This window comes from Notamacropus eugenii, chromosome 4 (genome assembly GCF_028372415.1).
Source record: "Notamacropus eugenii isolate mMacEug1 chromosome 4, mMacEug1.pri_v2, whole genome shotgun sequence".
NCBI classification, from domain to species: domain Eukaryota; kingdom Metazoa; phylum Chordata; class Mammalia; order Diprotodontia; family Macropodidae; genus Notamacropus; species Notamacropus eugenii.
This window is the reverse complement of record NC_092875.1, coordinates 149353977-149377279: the sequence shown is the minus strand read 5'-3', so window position 1 is coordinate 149377279 and position 23303 is coordinate 149353977. Positions and strand designations below refer to the sequence as shown.

The following is a 23303-nucleotide window of genomic DNA, read 5'->3' as shown; positions in this document are numbered from 1 at the left end:
ACTTTATGTATTTATCTTATTTGAGCCTCAAAACAACCCTTTGAGATTGGTGCTGTTATCCCATTTTGTAGGTGAGAAAAAATGAGTCAGAGAGCAGTCAAAGGATTTGCCCATGATTGTACACTGATGTGTGTGAGGAGCAGAATTTTAATCTGTCTGTTCCAAGGTCAGTGCTATTGACATCTCTCATTTTAGAACTCACTTTGTTACCACTGGGCACAGTGGTGACAGATTTGGAATAGACAAGAAAACATGGCTCTTGATACCTGTGTGACCTTGTCCAAATCAATTAACCTCTCTGAATCTCGGTTTCCTCATCTATAGAGAGAAAGAATTGGACCTCCTGTGGTCCTTTCCTACTCTAAACCAATGATCTTTTATACACTTTTTATAGAAATGTAGATGTCATATTCCCTTTCTCCACTAGACAGTGAGCTCCCTGAGGGCAGGGACCATGCCCTATTTAAATTTTGTATTTCACTCAGTGCATAAGAGAATACTCTGTACATAAGTGCACATAGCTGGTGCTTAATAATAGCAAACACTGATGTAGCACTTGAAGACTTGCAAAGGCAGGTGACCCATTTTACAGATGAAGAAACTGAGGCAGACAGAGGTCAATTGACTTGCCCAGGGTCACATAGCTAGCAAGTCTATCTGAGTTCAGGTCTTCCTGACTCAGGTTTTCTACTCACTGCCATCACCTAGGTGACTTGCTGTCTAATGTTGTTAAATAGCCTATGCTGTTATAGCAATGGGGTCAGTAGTTTTTTAATATGAAATATGTCCAGTGATACTTGGATTACTTCAACATACTCAGTGAAGGTGCACCAACTTTAGTGCTCTTCCTTCTAAGGAAACTCAAAACATAGGATTTCAGATTGGACATTTTATGATTTTAAAGTAAATCAGCAGAAAATCTTAGCTTAGTTCTCAGTTTTCTATTGCTGACATGGAACAGTGTGAATGGAGAAGGAAATAGAGAAGCAAAAACTGGACATTTACTGCAAACTTTTCCATGGTAAATTCTCTGAGGCCAACAAAAATGTTGTTTTTGTCCTTGTGTCCTCAGCACCTAGTAGAATTCTTGGTATACAGCAGGCATTTAATTGTTGTTGATTGATTGATTGAGATATTATTCTTATCCACCCATTATCTGCTAAAGATTTCATTTTAGGGTTTGACCTGGTCATATGAAAGAATATTCAACAGTATTTCTAGAAAGACTTTTAAAGGAGGCAGGGTCTTGAGAGCATGCCATCCCTTTGAAGGTTGGCTGAAGGACTTGCAGGTATTTAGTCTGCAGAAGAGAAGGCTTAGAGGGGAATATGACAGCTGTTCTTAAGGAAAGGCTGTTAAATGAAAAAGAGAGACTATACTTGCTCTGCTTGGCCCCAGAGGAAGGAAGGAAGGAAGGAAGGAAGGAAGGAAGGAAGGAAGGAAGGAAGGAAGGAAGGAAGGAAGGAAGGAAACAAGCATTTATTAAGTGCCTACTATGTGCCAGGCAACTATCCTAAGATCTTCACAAAAAGCAGCTCATTTGATACAACAAGTCTGGGGGGAAGGTACTATTATTATCTCCATTTTATAATTGGGGAAACTGAGGCACAGATGTGAAGTGATTTACTCAGGCTCATGCACCTAATAAGTATCTCAGGTCAAATTTGAACTCAGGTTTTCCTGACTCCAGGTACAGCAAGCACTCTATCTAAATAAGAATCAGTATAAAAGATACCATCAAGGAATTATAAGGAATATGGTCTAAGACAGCAAGTGGATAGCTAGGGTGATCCATTGGCATCCTTCTGATGCTGGGAGAAATTATGGAAGACCTCTAGAACCTTGAGTGGACTCTGTGGGGATCCAGTGGGAAGCCATGTACTGGTGGGTTGGGATCCGCATCATTGGCAGGAGGTTTTGAATCTACGAGTTCATAGATCCATGGGAACATTTGTGTAGGAGACGGGAGGGAGTGAAGTGCTTTTTAGCACAGTTTTTGTTGTTCAGAATCACATTTTCATAGTAAGGTGGAAACAACGCTTTCTCCTTTGCCGGCCTTTCTTCACTCACCCTTGCAGGTCCCAGCATCAAATGTTACCTTTAGCACTGCCCATAGAATTAAGCTTCCACACAGCCACATTTAGCAGCACAGATGATGCAGCACATAATGGACAGCCATCGGCCAGAATCAGGAAGGAGTTTCTCCACTCTTTTCTCTCTAGCCTTACATCCTTCATAGTGGTATGAACCTGCACTAGTCACTGACCAATGTCTCCTTCTGTTTCCCCAACTGTAAAATGGAAATAATAATAGCACCTACTTCTCAGAGTTGTGAGGATCAAATGGGAGAATATTAGCAAAGCACTTAGAACAGTGCCTGGCACACAGTAGTTGTTCAATAAATACTTGTTTACTTCCTCCCTCTCTCCTTTCTTCCTTCCTTCTTTCCTTCCTCCCTCACTTTCTCCCTATTTTTGTTCCTCCCTCCCTTCCTCTCTTATTTTCTTCCTTGTTTTGTCCCTTCCTTCCTCCCTCCCTTTCTTTTTTTCTCTTCTTCCTGCCTTCTTTCCTCCTTCCCTCCCTCCATCTCTTCCTTCCTTTAATCCTTCCTGGGAAGTTACATACTTGGTGGGTTTAAAAAAAAATTGTTTAATGTCAATGGACTTTTTCATAAAAGATCAGATTCAAAGCTGGAAAGAATTTTAGAAGCTATCTAGTTCAACTGATTCATTTTACGTTTATAGAAACTGAAACCCAGTGAGGTTAAGTGACCTGCCCGAGGTCACACAGTATATGTTACAGTAGGACTTGAAACCAGGTCTTCCTGACTCTGAATCCAGTTCTTTCTTCCCTATACCATGCTGCCTCTTTAGATTTATTAATAAGTTGCAATGGGAAACTATAAGTTGCAGGGAAGACGCTGGTCTACATTAACAGAGGGAGCTCCTTACACTAAGTAAATCACATTAAGGCAAGACCTTGCAAATTTAGTATATCTGCATCTTTGACAATAACACTATGTCCACTCTAAAATATCTCTTTGGGGTATTGTATATGCTGAAAATATAAGAAAATAAAAGCCACTCGGTGAATATAGGGCAGACTCCAGTCACTGAGAAGTCACCCCTTTTTTATGGTGTTACCTACTAGAATCCCATTTTAAAGCCTCATTGTGGTGTATACGTGAGCCTGCATTCTTAAAGGCTATGTCAGCAGTATTCAAACCTTGGGTGGTGCTACTCAGCTGGAAAAGTTTCAGGTAAAATTCCACAAAACAGTACGTGCCTGGCATTCCAGGTCCAACATAATTAAGTACAGAAAGGTTCATCACCAGTAGAATCTAATTGGCCACAGCAGCTCATAAAGGGCCATGATCATGTCAGGAGAGGGCGTTCACACACTGATGAAATCATGAGATTGTAGGATATATTGACACAAGGGTCAGAATTTAAAGAGGATCACCATTTACTTCCATATGCTTAAATTCCCTAGCAATGAATATTCTACTTAGTTGTGTGGATATTCGTGTATGTGTCTCATTTATTCTACAAAATGCTTGAGAGAAAGGATTATGGATGGGATAATTTGTATCCCATAGAGCAGTGTTTCTTAAACTGTGGGTCACCACCCCATACAGGGTCATGAAAAATTTGGCAACAGTAAAAGGTTTCTGAGTGGGCAATGACCAAAAATTAATTAAAAATCACACATAGAATGAATTCAAGCTGTTTCTGGCAGGGCTTGCCCGTATGGCATCCCCCAACTTCACTGCATTGATTCTGAACACATAGCATGCATACTTTGTACTGTACGTGAACTCCAGCCATGCAATGCCAACAAATGATGCTGAAATGCAAAAAGGGAGTACAAGTGGAAAAAGTTTAAGAAACCTTGACATCGAGCATCTGCTATAGTCTTTTATCTAATTATAAATTATATATTATATTATAGCTTATGTTGTATTGTTAGGTACATTTGAACATCAATTGTTAGGAATTATATGTTATAAATTATATATTGTAAATTATAAATTATAAACAATTATAAAACCTATAGCACTACTTAATTTTTAAATTGTTTTCTTTTAATTATAAACTTCTTGTTGTTGTTCAGTCGTGTCCAACTCTTCATGACCCTGTGGACCATACTGTCCATTGGGTTCTCTTGACAAAGACACAGGGTGCTTTGCAATTTCCTTCTCCAGTGGATTAAAGTAAACAGAGGTTAAGTGAATTGCCCAGGGTCACACAGCTAGTATCTGAGGCTGGATTTGAACTCAGGTCCCCCTGACTCTGGGACTGGTGCTGTATCATAATTTTAATTGTTTCTGTGAAAGAAAACCCTGCATCCATGGAGCAATCAATTAGTCAACAAAGTTTCTCCCCTTTCACCATATCCCTATACTTTCAGCATTACAAAGACCCACTCAACATTTTGCTCTATGCAAATGCCTAGTTTACTATGATAAAACTTAGTCACTCTCCCTTATTACTCTACTGTAATATATCTTCTCTATCCTACTAATGGTAAGTTCCTTGAGGGCAAAGACTGGATGGTACATTTTATTTCATTTTATTTTTTATTCACAGTGCGTATTATAAGTTGGAGCTTAATAAACACTTGTTGGCTATATGTACAAAAATATTTATAGAAGCTCATTTAGTGGTGGTAAAGAACTGGAAATTGAGGAGATGCCCATCAGTAAAGGAATGGCTGACTTAGCTCTTCTCAGCTATACCATGATCCAAGACAGTTTGAAAGGACTCAAGAGGGAAAATGGTATCCATATCCAGAGAAATTGGTGAAGTTTGAATACAGATTAAAGTGTAATATTTTCACTTTTTTGTGTTTTTTCTTTTGGTCTATTTTTTCTTTCACAATATGATTAATATGGAAATATGTTTTACATGATTGCATATGTATAACCCATATCAAATTGCTTTCTGTGTTAGGGAGAGAACTCAAAATTTTTTTAAATGAATGTTAAAAATTATTTTTACATGTAAACTGGAAAAACATTTTCCAAAATTAAAAAATTTCATTAATGTTTCATTATTTAAAAAATTAATACTTAGTAGACTTGAGGGCATATGAACTGCAATTCATAGGGAAGGATTTTCTGATAGTGAAAGTTGTTCAACAAAAGAAGCTCATTTTCCAGAGGTATTTCAACATTAGACAGGTCATCATCCCCTGTCTGTTCTGATTCTAGAGTGATCCTACCTGAAAGCAGGGAGATGATCTAAGCAACCTCTGAAGGCTCCTCCCAGCCTTATGAAGTTCATCTCCTGCTGATAAAGGAAAACATCAAATATGCCATGAGGAGGATAAAAGAAATTTTCAAAGAGCAGAGAAGGGGAATAGCCCAGGACAATGCCAGGAGCAAATCTAACTACCCCAAATCTGGCAAGAAAGGCTTGCTTTTGAACATTAGTCACATGTATTCTCCCTTATGACCTAAGAGTAGTACAAACTATATCCCATCTCATAAACAAAGTTGGGACGAAACCTATAGAAACTTGCTTGTCATCATGGGTTTTCCAAGATGGCCAGATACTTGGCTGCTTCCTAACAATTGATGTTCAAATCTACCTAACAATACAACATAAGCCATAAGCATTATTAAGCACCCACTGTATGCAAGGCACCATGCTAGGCACTCAGGATATAGAGACAAAAATCTAAACACAGTACCTGCCTTCAAAGAGTTTACATTCTAACAGTCACTAGACATGATTGGGGAAACTATCCTTACCACTTGGCATGTCCTGGGGTTCTCTCTGTCAAGATCTTCTTTCCCTCTCCATGACACAGGTCTATTTGCCTTAAGTTTTCTATTTTTAATATTCTTTTCCTTGGAACATATGGCACTGCCATTCTCATTGGCCATGCTGAGCCTGGTAGTATGCATAGGACAGAGTCACAGGGTAGGCTTGTCTGTCAATATGAGGACATTCAGGATGCATCTCTGTTCCTCATCAATTTTGGCTCAGTGGAACTACATGTTCATCAGTTGTCTTTCTGACAACTGAATATAATCACAAAAATGGTCATGGAAGAGTACAACATCTCAAACCGTTCTCCTTTTTCTGCTTACTTTTTCAAAGGCTAGCATCCATTTAAAATTTTTTTCTTTTGTCTAGCAGGAGTGGGGAACCTGCAGCCTTGAGGCCACATGTGGCCCCCTAGGTCCTCAAGTGTGGCCCTTTGACTGAATCCAAACTTCCTTAGTCAACAGGCTGTACTCGAGGATCTAGAGGGCCAAATGTGGCCTCGAGACTTCCCTGCCCCTGGACTCTAAAAGTATTTTATTTGTTTTTTTTTTTTTGCACGTAGTGATAGTTTTACTTTTTTCCGATTACATGTAAAGATAGTTTTAAACATTCACCTTTGTAAGATTTTTGAGTTCCAAATTTTCCCCTCCCTTTTCTACCTACTCTCTAAGACAGCAAACAATCTGATACAGGTTATGCATGTACAATGATGCTAAACATATTTTCACTTAGTCATGTTGTGAAAGAAGAAACAGAACAAAAGGGGAAAACCATGAGAAAGAAAAAACAAAAACCAGTGAAAATAGTCTGCTTCTATTTGCATTCAGACTCCATAATTCTTTTTCTGGATGTGGGTAGCATTTTCCATCATGAGTCTTATGAAATTGTCTTAGATCACTATATTGCTGAGAAGAGCTAAGTTTATCACAGTTGATCATTAAACAATGTTGCTGTTACTGTGTACAATGTTCTTCTGCTTCTGCTCACTTAACTCAGCATCAGTTCATGTAAGCCTTTCCAGGTTTTTCTGAAATCTGCCTGCTCATCATTTTTTTATAGTACAATAATATTCCATTATATTCATATACCATAACTTGTTCAACCATTCCCTGATGGATGGGTATCCCCTAAATTTCCAAATCCTTGCACTACAAAAAGAAGCTGCTATAAATATTTTTGTGCATGTGAATCCTTTCCCTCTTTTTATGACTTCTTTGGGATACAGACCTATTAATGGTATTGCTGGATCAAAGAGTATGCACAGTTTTATAACCCTTTGTGCATGGTTCCAAATGAAGATCTATCTTAAGCAAAAAAAAAAAAAAGTGGTTTCTTTTAATAATGAACATCTCAAAGATTAACATCTCTCCGGAAAGCTATTTATTCTGTCTCTCACCTCATGGTCAGAAATGCCATAATCCTTACCACAATGATTAATAAACTAGAAAGGACTGCCCCGGCATCACAGCTTTGTTGTTGGGGCTGAAAGTCAGAATACTTCCTCTCCAGTCAGTAAAACAGGCATAACATAGAGAGTATGCAGAATAGAGAAGATATTTAATTAAGAAGGGAGATTATTTTACAGCTAGTTAGTGGATACTTTAAAGGATTCATTCTTTGGAAAACTTTCAGTATAAACCATAACTTTAATTTCATGCCACTGACATTAAAGACATTCCTTCTCCCCTTTGCACCATCTCCTCCCCCAACCACTCCAGTTCACAATTCACAATCACAGGGTTTTAATCTCTAGTCTCAAGTTTCTGGAAGCATGAATAATGCACGTGTGTAGGAATCAACTCTGTCTTTGCTTTTAACTTCTTTTAGAAAAAAAAAATGTATGAGCCAAAAAAATAAATCTGATCGCCAAGTGGGAAAGAGCCAAATGGATAGGAAGATGTGTTTCACTGTCCAGCTGCCCAGAAAGCATGCAAACAATCGCGATTTCAGAACAACCCTACTAAAGAGATGCCATTCAGAGTATCCTATTCATGGCCGCCTGGCAGCTGAAAGAGTTATTGTTCCAGGCAGATCAGGTGGAAGATGGTTTCCCATGAATGCGGCATTATAAGGAAATACTAAGCTGCCTCTTTTGGTGAGTGTTAGAACCACTGGCACCAGAAATTTCAAATGGAATTTGGTTCTCAGTGAGTAATAATATATTCTCACAGGTGTGGGATGATCAGACATCTCAGAGAACAGTTTCTCTGAAAATAGCCTCTCGGAGGATAAGGATATAATCAGTTCCATTTTAAGCCAACTTTATGGCTGTCTGGAAAGGGCTAACATTTCATAGCTGAACTAAGGAGGAGAAGGGGCACCATGGTAGCAGCAATGACTGTAGGCCAGAGGAACTAGGTTCAAATCACACCTTTGACACATTATCTATGTGACCTTGGGTGAGTTACTTATTTTTCTTGGGTCTCAGCTTCCTCATCTGTAAAATGAATAGATGGGACTAAATGACCTCTGGGGTCCAGTTTGTATTCTATTCTCTTATTTCAATATTTCAAGGACCTGTGATTTCATGGGTATGGATATTCTTTCCATTGATCAGATTCCAAGCCCTTTATGCCTTAATAAACATTGTTTCTTTGAGGTTCTATGGTTGAAAAAAAAAAAAAAAACAACACAGCCCACTCCTACTCCCTGGAGTCAACCTAGTGTTAAGCTCCAGACTAAGGTAGGGACCTTGGAACACAGACATGGTCAGCCTGTAACTGAAAATTCTCCTGCTTGGTAGGACATGTCAAAACTTGAATGCCTTTGATAAAGCCTCTGAGAACCCAAGATGAGACACTGGTTCAGGACTTCTTTTTCTTAGTATAAATTGATATAGCTTCCTAAGGTTTACAAAGCACTTTCCAGACATTACTTCATTTCATCCTCCTAACAAATCTCTAAAGCAGCTGCATTATAATTCTCATTTGGCATCATGGATAGAACACTAGACCTGAAGTCAGGAAGACTTGAATTCAGATCTGGTCTCAGACACTTAACTAGCTTTGTGACTCTGAGTAAGTTACTAGACTTCTGTCTGTCTTAATTGGCTCATTTGTAAAATGGAGACAAAAATAGCACATACCTCCCAGGGTAGCTAAGAGGATAAAATAAGATAATATTTGTAAAGTACTTAGCACAGTGCCTGGCACATTTTTGTTGTTCAGTCATTTCAATCATATCTGACTCTTCATAACCCCATTCGGAGTTTTCTTGGCAAAGATACTGGAGTGGTTTGTCATTTCCTTCTCTAGCTCATTTTACAGATGTATGTGCCTGTAACATAGTAGGTGCTTTATAAATATTAGTTCTTCATCTCCTCTTCCTCCTCCTCCTCCTCCTCCTGCTCATTAGTAGTAGTAATATTTTCCTGAGAAACTGACATTCTGAGAGATTAAGTGATCGAGGACTACTGAACTACTATTAGAACTAAAAACTGATTCTGTCTCTAGTTGTATTCATTTGAGAGCAGTGGAATAACAAACACTAGGGCTTCTCCTCAAGCAGCGTTCCAATATTGAGATTAAAGAAGGAAGAAAATCATTGGTAGTCAAACCTTGCCTACCCTTTATGCTAGCAAATTTGATTGAATTGAGTATTATGGCATCCCTCAAAGAATTGACCAAGGGAAAAAAGACTCCACTTCTCAGCCTCAAACACAAAAACAGCATGCTGCATACAGGGTACCTTTAAAAGAGACAAAGAGAAGGAAGACTGACAATCTCTTCCCAAATGTCTACCATGAAGTGAAACTTCAGAACTTATCTAAGAGACACCTCAGGGCAAGAGCCTCCCTTCTTAAGGACAGGCTGTGCCTCATGCCTGGAATACTCCATCTTCCTGACCTCAGCCTTCTCTTCCTTGGTTTCCTTCAAGGCTCAGTTCAGGTGCCACCTCTCGGTTTTAAGGAATCTTTCCTCAAAGCATTCTATTTTCATCTTCTTTGTTTGTTTCATGGATTTTTCCCCCTTTGTCCTGTTTCTTCTTTCACAACGTGACTAATGTGAAATATATTTTACATAGTTTCACATATATAACCTATATCAGACTGCTTGCCATGTTGGGGATTGGGGAGGGGAGGGAAGGAGACAGAAAAATACAGAACTCAAAATCTTATAAAAAATGAATGTTGAAAATTATCTTTACATGGGATTGGAAAAAATAAAAGATTATTTACATAAGAAAGTCCTGAAATGATTGAAAAAAAAGTCTTTCCTGATTTCCCTAATCACCAGGGCTTGTTCCTCAAGCTATATTGTACATGTTTATTTGCATAAATGATATGTCTACTCCCACCCCCTTAGGAGAATGTAAGTTCCTTGAACTCAGAGACTATTTTTGTTTCCTTTTATTTTTGTATTCCCAGCATCTAGTACAGTGCTTGGCACAGAGTAGATACTTAATAAATCCTTGATTAATTTAATTGCAGAGCAAATTTGACTTGACAAAATCTTCCTTTTCCATTTCTCTACTCTAAGGAATGAGGATGTCTAAATATTATTCTTTATTCCTTGCCACTAACACAATCCAATCAGAACACAATCTACTCAAGTGCGCAGTCCAAATGAACTATGAAAAACTGTCCTCTCCCTCCTCTGCAGAGCTGGGGGACCGTGGGATAATGTGTTCATTAGTTTTATTGTACTTTACCCCCACTATTTTTCCCTCTTTTTGTAATAATAAGAGATGACTCTCTGAGGAGGAGAATAGAGAGGGATACAGTAAGAAATGATAATAACAAAACAACAATAATAGTTAACACTTATATAATGATTCAAGGTTTGCAAAGCACTTTACATATGTTATCTTCTTTGAGCCTCACAATAGTATTGTAAGGTAGGTGCTATCATTATCCTCATTTTACAAATGAGGAAACTGAGACTGACAGAGGTTGTGATTTGCCCATGGTCACATGGCTACTAAGTATATGAGGCAAGTTTATTTGAATTCCAGCACCCTATTCACCACCCACACCTAGCTGACAAATGTAGTTGATAAAAAACCAAAGTATAGCAATAATTTTTTAAAAAGAAAAAAAAATGCTCAGAAAAACTCTACCCAAACCCGTAGATGTAGCTAACCTAACAATTCTTAGGGGATGTGATGTTCTGTGGCTGGTCGATGTCAGATCAGCTTCCAGGAATAGTGCTTCTCTGTCCCCATTCCAGTGACAAGGGTGAAGGTAAATATTTGGATTTGATTTTATATTATTAATAGGGATTACAGTTGAGAGGCAATGACAAAAGACATGTTTTGTGCACATGCTGCAACTGTACTCTGGATTAATGTGGATTCAAAAGTATATTTGAAGCCCTTAAGTTCAAATGAGTTTTGTTCATACTAATATGACATTATGGGAAGACAGTGTGGTGTAGTGGATAGAGAGCTAGCTTTGGAACAGAAAGACCTGGGTTTGAGTCTTGTCTCTGCAATGTATGGGCTATGTGACCTTGGTCCCAAGCATTTCTTTCAGACTCAGGGTTACAGATGGACTACTTCTCTTCAGTGGTGGAGGGAACTTCTCTACTGGGAATTCTACCACAATTCATGATGACCAGAACATCAATCTTTCCAAACTGCAAGTCTGCCTATGTGACCATTCTTATTCGACAAACACCAATGGTTCCCTATTACCTCCAGGATAAATAGAAAATTGTCTTTCTGGCTTTTAAAACCCTTCCTAACTGATCCCTTCCAACCTTTCTCATTTTCTTATGCCTCACTCACTATACTCTGTGATCCAATGACACTCACCTCATTGCTCCAGTTGGCACAAAATACTCTATTTCCTAACACCAGGCATTTTCACTGGCTATCTCTGAGGTCTGGAATTCTCTCCCTACTCATTTCCTTGCTTCTCTGGCTCCCTGCAGGTCCCATTTTAAATCCTATCTTCTACAAGAAGTCTTTCCCAGTCTTTCTTCAAGCTACTTCCTTCCCTAAAAGATTATGTCCAATTTGTTCTGTATATTCCTTATTGACAAATGGTGAGTCAATTAGCATTTATTAAGTACCTACTATGTGCTAGGTGATGTGCTAAGTGCTGGGAATACAAACACAAAGAAAAAAGCAGTTCTTACTCTCAAGGAGTCTAATTTAAGAGACAGCACACAAACAATTATGTGCAAACAAGATATATGCAGGATAAATTGGAGGTATTAAACAGAAAGAAGGCACTACAATCTTAGTGGAGGACTGGTGAAGGATTCTTGCAAAAGACAGGAATTTAGGCAAGACTGGAAGGAAGCCAGAAAAGCCAGGAGGCAGAGATGAGGAGAGAGAGATAATTGCAAGCAAGGACAGCCAGTGAAAATGCTCAGAGGGGGGAGGAACAGCATGAAGCCAATGTCACTGGATTTCATGGTACATTGAGGGGAACAAGGTATAAGAAGATTGGGAACATAGGAAGGGGCCAGGTTATGAAGAGCTTTAAAAGCCAAACAGAGAATTTTATATTTGATCCTGGAGGCAATAGGGAGACACCAGATTGAAAAGGGAAGTATTATGGTTAGACCTGTGCTCTAGGAAGATCTCTTTGATAGCTGAGTGAAGGATGTACTAGAGTGAGGAGAAATCTGAGGTAGGGAAACCAACCAGAAGTCTATTATAATAGACTAGACATTGGGTTATGGGGACCTGGAGCCTAGATCAGGGTGATGTCAGTGTCAGGAAAAAGTGGGAGTGTATGAGAGATGTTAGAAGGGGTTTGGCAATGGGATTTGGCAACTGGCAACTGATGGGACACAGTGAGTGAGAAAGAGTGAGGAATCAAAGGATAATAGCTAAATTTCGAGCCTGGGTGACTGGGAGGATGATTGTAGCCTTGAGAGTCATGGTGAAGTTCAGAGGAGGGGAACACTGGGACATTAAGTTTAATTTTGAATATGTCAAATATAAGATGTCTATCCTGAATAACAAGTTCAAGACAGATGTCCATTAGACAGTTGGAAATGTGAAACTGGAGGTCACAAGAGAAAATAAGACTAGACAAGTGGATCTGAGAGTTCTATGCATAGAACTAATAATGGAAACCATGGGAGCTGATGAGGTCATCAAATGAAATAGATAGTGGTTGGAACCTTGGGCAACATCCACAGTTAACGGGCATGACCTGGACAAAGATCTAGCAAAAGAGACAGAAGGAACAGTCAGACAGGACAGATCAGCATCACAAAAATCTAGAGATAGGAGAGTACCAAGGAAAAGAAGATAATTGACAATGTCAAAGGCTACACAGAGGATAAGGATTGGGAAAAGACCATTTGATTTTCTAATCTGTTCATCACTAGTAACTTTGGAAAGAGAAGTTTCAGTTGAATGATGAGTTTGGAAGTCAGGATTGAAAAGAGTTAGAAAGAGAATGAGAGGAAAAGAAGTAGAGGCACCAAATTACAGATGACTTTCCCAAAGAGTCTAGCCACAAAAGGGAGGAGAGACATAGGGCTGTAGCTAGTGAGAAGTGGATAGATCAAGTGAAGAGTTTTGAAGATAAGGGAGATGTAGTCATGTTTGTAGGCAGCATGGAAGCAACCAATAGACAAGGAGAGATGGAAGGTAAGTGAGAGGATGGGGATGTTGGAGGGGGCAACCTTCAGGAGAAGATAGGATAGAATAGGATCACTTGTCCATGTAGAGATTCACCTTGGTAAGAAGAGGCTACCTCTTTTTGTGAGACAAGGGGAAAAGAGGAGATAGGTGCAGAGAGACAACTGTCTGCGAATGCCTTCAAGTTTTTTTAGTGAAATATTAGGTAAGATTCTTGGCTGATAGCTTTGGGGGGGGGAGCCATGGGAGTTTGAGGAGAGTTGAAAAGGTTTTGGAAAGTTGATGTAGTGAGTGGGAGCAAGTCAATTTGGGAGGTGTAAAACAATTGCCAGGCCACAGCTAGGGTTCAGCTGAGATTAGGTAACACAAATGAGTCCACCATTTTGTGATTTTTCTCTAGTTTCATTCAGAAGCATATAAATTGGAGCAAAGATAATGGATGGTGACAACAATCCAAGACTGGGGAATTTGTCAGGGCAAGGACTTCTGGATAAAGGTACAAGTAACCCAAAAGAAGACAGTATAGAGCTGAACTGGAAAGATCAAAATGAAAAAGATGAAAGGATACAGTCAGTGCACTGGAGATGCTCTCAGAAGGCAATAAGGGATAAAGTGATTGTAGGTCACAAGAAGGTTGAAGAACAGGGATTAGATTTGAAAGGCACAGGGTGAGGTAAGATTAGGATCAGACAAAGGAATTTCAGAGCTCACAAACATGAATATGGAACACTCCCCAGTGATGGCAAAATCAAAGGAATGGACATCTTTGTATGTACCTGCAGTGTGGAGGAAGAATAGATCATAGAATATAAGTAAATTGAGGAATTGGGAGGATCAGGTGTTTGAAGAATTATCAACATGTATATTGAAGTCCTCTACCATGAGGGCAGGTGTTGGGAGAAGAGAGAATGGCTATGAGCTAGGCACCCATCTTGTGGAGGAAGGAAGGAGTGTGTCCTGGAGGTTAGTCAGTAGCACTTCCAGAAGCTTGACTGGGTGAAAAATACAGGTTGAATGAACTTCAAAGAAAGAAAAGTTACCAAATGACCATAGTAGAGGGAGAACTAGGAAGGCAGGGAGCAAGGAGTACACCAACTGTGACCAGTGTGTTTCAGGGTATAGGGGAAAGTCTAATGTCCAGGGGTGGGGAACAGTGCTTGACACACAGTAAGCATTTAATAATATTTGCTGACTTGACTTGAAACATGGTAATTTAAAGAAACATTATGGAAAAACTTCTTCCCTGTTGAACTAAAAAAAGTCTGTAACAATATTATTTTGTGTTGTGACTTAGAATTAATACAAACTTTTGCTTTTTCAAATTGTATCCCGATCTTGGAACAAGATAGAAGAAAACAAAAACAATCATTTTCGGTTTTTAAAATTCCTAACAACTGATGGTGCAATCTGTTGATGTGGGATGACACCAGAGTCCTCTGTGTGTGGATGAATAGAAATCTTTGCTGAGGGGATGGATTCATTCTGAAGGAGGCTGTGCTGGGATAATACATAACCAGTTCAACTGAATTCATATCAAGATTAACCGTCTCCTGATCCCAGACTTTCCTCAACAATGCACCTGAACTTGGCCACAAATTTCTTCTGTCACCAGCCTGCATTATGTCACTCTGTGCCTAGTTGTGTTTTACCAGGAAGTGCAAATGTCCAACCGCTGAGAATACATCAAACAAACAAACAAAAAAGGACTGAAGGAGGCTTTTTAAATATGACAGGTTACTGTTATTTTTGTTGTTTTTAAATCCAGGCATTTATAGTGAAGAACTTGACATGTGGAATCCTATTTATAAGATATGCATTGGGTAAGGAATAGCACTACAGAATAATTCCTTAGGAAAAAAACCAGTCCCACCCTCACACACACATAATTGCACTCTGGTAGTAGCTAGCAAGAATCAGCAAGTTCATGGAAACCCCCTCATCTTAACATTCCTCAATGACAAGACTTTGTTACCTTTGTCAGCATTAATGACAGAGCAGCACTGAGTCTTGATCAAAAAGCTGAAAATGTACCAAATTTGAGGTGTAGGGATATGGGCGCAATCTAGCTGAAAATAAACTATATGACCTTGGGTGAGTCATTTAACATTTCTCTGGGTCTCAGTTTCTTCACTTGTAAAATGAGGGGATTCTACCAGATGACTTCTAAGCTGCTGTCCATTTCTAAATCTATGATCTCTCCTATCTATCTGGGTTGGGACCAGCAATTTCATTGGTATAGGACACTGGTTCACATACCTTTTATGCTCTTAAAAATTATTGGAGCCTTCCCAAACAGCTTTTATTGATGTAGATTATATCTATTGACATTTATTGTATCAGAAATAAAAACATCTCAGTATGATTATTTTTAAAAGTTTTGACCTTGTAGACTGTCTGAAAGGGTCTTAAGACTTTGAGAACTGCTGGCTAGGGAATTTCCTTTGCATATAGCCTTGGAAAGTTGACTAGAGCACTGAGAGCAGCTATGTGTTGATGAACAGAACTCTTTGCTGGGTCACAAAGCCATCTTGTGTCAGAGACAGAGCTTAAACTTACGTCTTCCTAGTTCCAAGGCCAGTTTTCTAAGAACCACATGGTTCTGAGAAAGGGACAGAGACAGAGAGGGACAGAGAAAAAGAATGAGAGAGAAAAGAAGAAAAAAGAAGGAAGAAGAAAGAGGAGGAGGAAGAAGAAAAAGAGGGAAAGTATGTATATATATATACATACATATATATACATACATATATATACACTCATATATATGATAGAGTACATATTTCTAATTTGTAAAGATATACAGATTATAATACATTCCTGATTTTGAGCTATTTTTCTTCCCCTATTGATATTATGGATTTCAATGAGTCTCATTTAAGAATCTATTAATTTAAAATGATAGCACAAAATACTAGCACATCTTCCCCAAAGGACAAAGACACATTCTATGCCAGTGGTTCCAAAGCACTGTGGTTGAGGGGTCATACCCTTCAGGCTTTGCAAGTGGTCCAGAGCACAGGTTGATTTCTTCTAGTATCAGTATTTACAATGCACCAAATGATACTTAAGCTGTTGATTCTGATATAAATTACATTGCTTATGATCATCAGTAGTTTGTTTGCCAGTTAATCAGATGATATAACATACAGGGTGTTCCCAAAGGCTTGGAACATTCTGTTTGTAAAGTTTATTTGAAATCTTAAAGCATGATATAAATGCCAGCTGTTATTATTCTTAGTAATAATAGTGATCTTTTTTATCCAAATAAACTTGCAAAATAATCCACTCAGATGTAGAGATTGGAACCCTGCCTTAGTGGAGAGAGTAGCCCTTATCAATGAAAGCCCAATTGGTATAATAAAACACGTAGGATATCTAATAAAGGTGTTCAGGGAAACCTCCATCTTCTAAATTGGGTCACCTCCCATGGAATTAGGCAAGTGCTTTCTGTGAGGCATATGTTTTGGACCCTTTCTGAAGAGCATGTATCTTATTGAGATAAGATAGCACCCCTGATTGGTCACTTGTGACAGGGATTGTATTAAAGATGATAAATCTTTAGTAGACTATAAGAGTAATAGGGAAGAGATAGCTCAGTCTGCTTTGGGACTAATTTAGGGTGTTTGTACCTTTCGACTTTGAGTGAGTTATTAGGGTGGGAGGAGGGAATCCAGGGATTTCTCTCTCTTCTTTGTGCCTATTGACAACACTGGGAGGAAGCTATGAGCATAGAGCAGTGGGAATAGCTGCTTACCTAGGAGAACCTGAATCCCTTGAACCCTTTTTCTATATATAATTTTCTTTACTGAGCTTGAACCACCACTGAGCTTGAGAAATGAACTTTCTCAGTTTGGACAGTAACATTGTATGTGCTAAGGAAGCCTTTACAACATGGAAAAAGTGATTTACTAGGTGAAGAAAAGATTATATACTCCTAATGTGAATGCATAGTTTAATTTTTCAGACATCTCCCATCTTAAGACTTTCAGAAGTGAGATTTCTTTTTAAGAAAATGTCCTTGAGAATGAAGCTCAACTGTCCATTTATTCACTCAGAGCTTGGCTAGTGAGTACAATCCATTGCCTCAAAAGGATTTGTTGCTAATGGAAGAAGAAACCTCACGTTAGTGATTCATGATCATCTCACATACAGGAACAAGGATTCCTCAACCCCCAAATATTCAGGAAATATAACACAATTGCTTTCTGCAAACCTTGTCAGGATATAAAAATGTTGTGTCATATTGAGTATTTAAGAAGAGTTCGTTTAAGTAGTTTCTGATTAGCTTTTCAGATGATCAAAGAGGAGACAGGAAGGCTCTTTGAGGTCGATCAAACAGGTCACAGAGAGAAGAAACTACTCCACCCATTGTCTCTATTTTCTTTGCCAAGAAGAATGATCTTTGGACTGGAAAGGACAAAACTAAGTGGGCAAATATGGAACTGGTACCCAAAATAAAATCTGAGATCATAAGAGAGAACCTAGCTATCCTTGATAATATGAATGAGATCCTAGGATATCGAAAAGACAAGATGTGGCTGTTGAATCACAGTAGGTGACCTTTGAAAAACCGTGAAGGGAGGCAGCTAGTTGGCACAGTGGATAGAGCCTTGACCCTGGAATGAGGAGGACCTGAGTTCAAATCTAGCCTCAGGCACTTATTACTTTATGACTCCGGGTAAGTCACTTGACCTTTTTAAGCCTCTATTTCCTCATCTGGAAAATAGAAATAATAACAGCTCCTTCCTCCCAGGGTTGTTGTGAAATGAAATGTTGTGAAAATGAAAAAATAATTGTAAAATGCTAGTTATTATTATTATGTCATATAAAGCTAACCTCATTTTTTTCTTGACAGGGGAAAAGAAAATGAAGAGAATAAGCATTTCTTAGGTGTTTACTATATACACAAGGCACTGTGCTAAGCATTTTTACAAATATTATCTTATTTGATCCTCATAGCAAACTTGGGAGGTGGTTCCTGTTAATACCCCCATTTTACATTTGAGGAAGTATCCGAGGTTAAGTGACTTGCTCCAAGTCATGTAGCTAGTAAATATCTGAGCTGCATTTGAACTCAGAGTTTCCTGATTCTAGGCTCAGTGTTCTATTTACTGGGTCACTTAGCTTAGGGATTGCTAGACAGGTGGATGAAGACAATAGTGAAGATATAGTTTCCCCAGATTTTATCAAAACATTTGACAAAGTCCCTGAAGCTGATCTTACAGAGAAGATGAAGAAGTGCCCTGGATTTGAGGGCTTTGATTGAATATCCAAAGAAGAGTCAATAGTGGTTTGATGTTGACTTAGAAGCAGGGCTTTGGTATAGCCCCAGGCATCTAGGTACAACAAGGTGGAACTATGTAAGGAAAACTTGCTAGCAATTAGAGCTGTGCCAATGTAGAATGGACTGCCTTGAAGAAGGACCATCTGGTGAAATCTTTCTTGTTAGAGGACTTCAAGCAAAGGCTGGATGAGCCCTTGCTAGGTGTGATGCATAGAGGATACTTGTTCAATCTGATGCTCAGTTAGAGGCCTCTGAGTTCCCTTCTGTGTCTGAAATTCCATGATTTCTTGAATCTATAAATGTCATTTGGGCAGCTAGGTGGTGTAGTGGATAGAGCATTGGTTCTGGAGTCAGGAAGCCTACTTTTCCTGAATTCAAATCTGGCCTCTAACCTTACTAGCTGAGTGACCTTGGGCAAGTCACTTCACTCTGTTTGCCTCAGTTTCCTCATCTGGAGGAATGAGCTAGAGAAGGAAATGGTAAAGCACTCCAGTATCTTGGCCAAGAAAAACCCAAATGGAGTCATGGACAGTCAGACATGACTGAAAAAGGATTGAACCACAGCAAAATGAACATCACCTGATAGAAGACCTAAGTAGTGATAATGAATACAGATCTAGCAGGGATGAAAAGTAATTTCAAAGAAATAACCCATTTGAGATTCTCTTCTGCCATTAGCAGGGTACATATAAACACACACATACATACACATACACACACATTAGTAAATAATGTCAGGAAAACAGAAAATTCTTAACTAAGGCAGAGTTCCTCAGCACCATGTGGGAGTAGTCACAAGGGAGTCAGGAACCAATGTTGTAGTAAAAAGAGTATTGGATTATGATTCAGAGGACATGTTTGACTTCATTTGTCTCAGACTCATTTGTAAGAGAGAGGGTTGGCCTAGTCAATCTCTAAACTTTTTCTAGACATGATTCTATAAAACACCATTCAAACCATCCATAGGCATTCTTGTCCAAGGATCAATCCATGGAAGTTGCTACCATCTTTAAATTATCGATGGAACTGAAAACCACAGCCAAAGCTACCTGTGTACCTGAAAACAAAACCACAGGCCCTGTCTTAAATGAGTGAAGTCAGTATATATATAAAATATGTATTTATTTATTTGGTGACTACTGTATGCATAAATAAATGTTAACAACTGTATTCAAGGTAATATTCAAGACCTCAAGGAATACAGAGACAAAACTCAACAATCTCTGCTCTGTAGGTGTTTACATTCTTCTGGCTACTAGAGTTATCTTTAGGCCTCTAGAAACATTATATCTATGGCAACAGAAAATGTGGAAGGAGCTGGTGGACATTTGGTGGCCAATGGATTCCAAAATATCCATCTGTAAGTTTGGGCTAAAAAAATGCAAAATTCCTCTCAGAATCCATTGCATTTTAACTGAATTTTATGAGCAGGCTTTAGTAAAGTCTTAGTGGGATACCTGCCATAGATTCAAAATAGAAGTGGTAGGAGCAGATTGCCTCCTACCAATAATTCACATTCTAGAAGCTGGTGGCAAACTTTGTAAAGGGACCCTACTCTAGCCTTCTACTTTCAGGAAAGCTTTTGTCCTATACTCTGGGAACTCTGTGCTTTGCTGGAATCTCAACTTTAGCATTTAAGAATTTAAAGGATGCTGTCATGATCTCTTTATTTCCTGTTCCTTTAAAAAGAAACTCAAGCTGCAGAAGTATCTCCCCATCCCCTTTTCTCTCCAGAGTCACTTAACCTGGTGGAGAGGCTTGGGATGGAGAAGCTAGCACACCAGGTACTACTACATGTTTTGGCAGCTGATTTTGCTTGTTTCCCAGGCAAAAACCACATGGTTAAGTTTGTTGTATGTGAATGTCCACCTTATTTTTTAAAAGTAGCTCTGGAATTTGGTATTCACTCAAAATCATGCCAATAGTAGTGGTTAAGGAATTATCTGGGGGAAGCCAAAGATAAGACCATCCACCTTAGAAGATTAGGGAGAGAGATGCAAGGATGTTTTTTCTTCCTTCTGTTGCCAGAAAGGGTATGAAGTTTTACCTTCTAAAGCCTGAAGGAGGGAAATTTCAGGAGCCAAGATGGCGGAGTGATCAGTAATTGCTATCTCCCTCCCCTTGTTGACCTTGAAGCTCCCAGAGAATATTTTCCCAGGAAAAATCCTGGAACAGTGGGATCAGCCAAAGGGGTAAACAGTCTCTTAGCCTGTGAGGCTAGGAAAATCACTAAGGAGGGTCCCTCTTGCTGTGATTGAAGGGGATCAGTGCAGGACTGGAGCTATCCTAGACAACCCCACCTCAGCAAACCAGGAGGAGATCTTGAGCCCCAGGGGTTTGGAGCCTGCAACCACCAACACCAGGACCCCAGGCATGCCTCAATACACCAGGGAAATCGGGAAGACACTAGCACAGACAGGATCATCAACCACTGAGCTTGCCTATGCTCTAGCTCAGCAGAGAGACTTCCTGAGACCAGACCACCCCTCTCCCACACTTACTGCAGCTAGCTCCAAGGTAACTCTGGGAAAACCCAAAAAGACTTCACCTGACCTCTGCTTTCCAACACCAGCCAGCTCAGCACCAGGTAAGCTGCAGCATTTTAGCTTCTAGCTGAAAGAACCAGAGGCCACAACACACAAAACCTCAAGTTCTAGGCATTAGAACTGTGGGACAATGCACCTTGTGCCCCAGATGCAGAGATCTGCTTTAAAAGCCAGAAAAAGGGTGATCATCATGAGTGAGAAGTAAAGCAGAAAAGAAAAGACCATAGAATCTTTCTAAGGGGACAAGGACCAAAACATAAATACCAAAGAGGTCAGCATTGAGACTGTACTCCCATCTGAAACTTCAGAAGGGAATATGAACTGGTCTGAAGCACAAAGAGCCTTCTTGGAAGAGCTCAGGAAGGATTTTAAAAGTCAAATTAGAGAAATAGAAGAAAAACTGACCAATGATTTTAAAAATATGAAAAAAGAAATCATAGAAGAATTTAAAAGGACAATAGGACAAATGGAAAAGGAAGAACAAAATCTAACTGGAGAAAATAACTCCTTAAAAGGAACAAGTGGACAGATGGAAAAGGAGATGCAAAAGTTAACTGAAGAAAACAATTTGATAAAAATTAGAATTGGGCAGTAGAAGCTAATGAATCTATGAGACATCAAGAATAAATCAAACAGAATCTAAAGAATGAAAAAATAGAAGAAAATGTAAAATATCTAATAGGAAAAATAACTGAAATGGAAAATAGATCCAGGAGAGAAAAATCTAAGGATTATTGGTCCACCAGAGAGCGATGATAAAAAAAGAGCCTGGACAATATTATCCAAGAAATCATCGAGGAGTCATCGAAAGAATCCACCATTTACCTCCTGAAAGCGACCCCAAGCTAAAAACACCAAGGAATATTGTTGCTAAATTCCAGAACTAACAAAAGGAGAAAATACTGCAGGCAGCCAAAAAGAAACAATTCAAACACTGAGGAGCTACAATCAGGATCACACAGAACCTTGTAGCTTCTAAATTAAAAGACTGGAGGGATTGGAATGTGAAATTCTGTAAGGTAAAGGAGCTGGGACTGCAACCAAGGATCAATTACCCAGCAAAGTTGAGCATAATATTTCAGGCAAGGAGATGGACATTCAATGAAATAAGAGATTTCCAGACCTTCCTGATGAAAAAGCCAGAGTTCAATAGAAAATTCCATCTTCAAACGCAGGTCTCAAGAGAGGCATAAAAAGGTAAACAGGGGGAAAAACATCTTGTTATTCAATATGGGCAAACTGTTTACATCACTATAAAGGAAGAGGATACTTGTTAATCTTGAGAATTGTATATTTATTATGATATATAAAAGGAATATACATAGAGGGAGCAGTATAAAGTAAATGATATCATGATAAAAATATTATTTAAGGGTGCAAAGGGATTGTAACAGGAGATGTGAAAAGGAGGAGGCAGAAGGAGCTAAATTACATCATAAGAAGAGGCACAAAAATATATTACAATAGAGGGAAAGAGGGGAGAGAGATGAGCATTGTTTGAGAGTTACTCTCATCTGATTTGGTTCAAGGAGGGAACAACAAACTCAGTTAAGCATAGAAATATAACTAGTTCTAGGTAGTAGGAGGTGAAGGGGGAAAGAAAAGGGAGGGGAGGCTAAAAGGGAGGGAAAAGCAGTAAGGGAAAAGGGGATTAAAAAGAAGGGGGGCTGAAGGAAGGGAGGGAAGACTGAGGGAGGCAGTGGTCAAAAATTAATATTCTTGTGGAGGGGAAGGGAGAACTAAAAGCATAAATGGGGGGAAACAGGATGGAGGGAAAGACACAGATAGAAACCATAACTGTGAATGTGAATGAGATGAACTCTTCCATACAATGGAGACAGTGAAATGGATTAAAAACCATAATCCAACAATATGTTGTTTACAATAAATACATTTGAAATGGGGGCATACACATAGGGTAAAGGTAAAAGGTTGGAGCAGAATACATTGTGCTTCAGCTGATGTAAAAAAAGCAGGGGTAGCAATCCTAATCTCAGACAAAGCAAAAGCAGAAGTAGATCTAATCAAAAGAGATAAGCAAGGAAACTGTATCTTGCTAAGAGGCACCACAGACAATGAAGCAATTTCATTACTAAACATATATGCTCCAGGTGGTATAGCCTCCAGATTCTCAGAGGAGAAATTAAGAGAATTACA

At 39.0% G+C, this 23303-nt stretch overlaps 1 protein-coding gene and 1 long non-coding RNA gene across 6 annotated transcripts in view; one reads left to right on the top strand and one right to left on the bottom strand.

Annotated features, from left to right (window-relative positions):
- Window positions 1-23303, bottom strand: part of NCALD (neurocalcin delta) — a 579604-nt gene that overhangs the window by 122318 nt on the left and 433983 nt on the right. The gene's annotated exons all lie outside the window — the stretch shown is intronic.
- LOC140500643 (uncharacterized) overlaps window positions 12215-23303 on the top strand; it is a 29060-nt gene continuing 17971 nt past the window's right edge. Inside the window, exons 1-3 of one of the 4 annotated variants that reach the window (XR_011965812.1) lie at window positions 12224-13328; window positions 13720-13815; window positions 14665-15976. This is a non-coding gene — a long non-coding RNA (uncharacterized lncRNA). Of the gene's footprint in view, window positions 13329-13719; window positions 13816-14664; window positions 15977-23303 lie in introns of those variants that run through there. The other 3 variants (XR_011965810.1, XR_011965811.1, XR_011965809.1) reach the window with 3 other exon arrangements.